This window comes from Lycium ferocissimum, chromosome 11 (genome assembly GCF_029784015.1).
Source record: "Lycium ferocissimum isolate CSIRO_LF1 chromosome 11, AGI_CSIRO_Lferr_CH_V1, whole genome shotgun sequence".
NCBI classification, from domain to species: Eukaryota; Viridiplantae; Streptophyta; class Magnoliopsida; order Solanales; family Solanaceae; genus Lycium; species Lycium ferocissimum.
Window position 1 is genome coordinate 3535491 of NC_081352.1, and position 1143 is coordinate 3536633.

The 1143-nt window shown below is 42.2% G+C and overlaps 1 pseudogene; it reads left to right on the forward strand.

The window, feature by feature from the left end:
- The first annotated feature begins 754 nt into the window (after positions 1-754).
- On the forward strand, positions 755-871 carry LOC132038694 (5S ribosomal RNA; annotated as a pseudogene).
- The last annotated feature ends 272 nt before the right edge of the window (positions 872-1143 follow it).

Genomic DNA, 1143 nt, shown 5'->3' on the forward strand with positions numbered 1-1143 from the left:
GCCAATTAAACCTTTCAAGGTATCTACTCCGGTTGGTGATCCAGTAATAGCTAGACAAGTATATAGAAATTGTGCGATTGTGGTATGTGATCGCCAGACTATAGCTGATTTGATTGAGCTGGAAATGTTGGATTTTGATGTGATTATGGGCATGGATTGGTTGGCTTCTTGTTATGCTAATGTGGATTGCAGAACGAAAATAGTTCGGTTCCAATTCTCGGGAAAACCAATGCTTGAATGGAAAGGTAATACAGCGTCTCCTAGAGGTTGGTTTATTTCCTATCTCAAGGAGAGGAAGATGATTGCAAAAGGATACATTTATCACCTAGTCCGGGTTCATGATACTGAAGCACAGCTGCCGACTTTTCAACCCGTCCCGGTAGTAAATGAGTTTTCGAAAGTATTTCCAGATGAACTTCCAGGTCTTCCACCGGAACGGGAAATTGATTTTACTATTGATGTGCTGCCAGACACCGAACCCATATCTAATCCTCCTTATAACCAAAGTACTTATGGATAACTGTGACTAAGATGTTTTGGCCACTGCTAGGAATCTTAAATTTAGGAATGGAAGACAATCGTGTGTTTATCGATGGTTATATTGAGAATTCCGAAGGCTAAACCAGCATTTGCTCGGTCAGGAAAGTAAGGGATCTTTCCAATCCGAAGGGAGATGCATTACAGGAATTTTATTGGGATCCATTGAACTTCAACTTGTTCTAGGTCACGCGATAAAGGTCACGTAGCATCTTTTGGATGCGATCGTACCAGCACTAACGCACTGGATCCCATCAGGACTCCAAAATTAAGCGTGCTGGGGTGAGAGTAATACTAGGATGGGTGACCCCCTGGGAAGTGTACTAAGAATCCTACAATTTGGACATAAGAGAAGGATGAGGGACTAGAATAGCCGCAGGGAAACTAGAAGTATGTGAGACCCATGGTTGGAAATTCTAGAAGATCGCGAAGGATGAGGCGGACTAGGTCAAAGAAGAGAAAGAAGGTGTGTCACAACTCCAGAATTAGGACGAGTTCAAATAGTACTGGAGATACCTTGTAGGTAAGGCGTTAGTAAAGATGTATATATATGATATTTTCTGTGGAGTTACGTAAATCAGTATATGCGCCCCGGTAGTCGATATT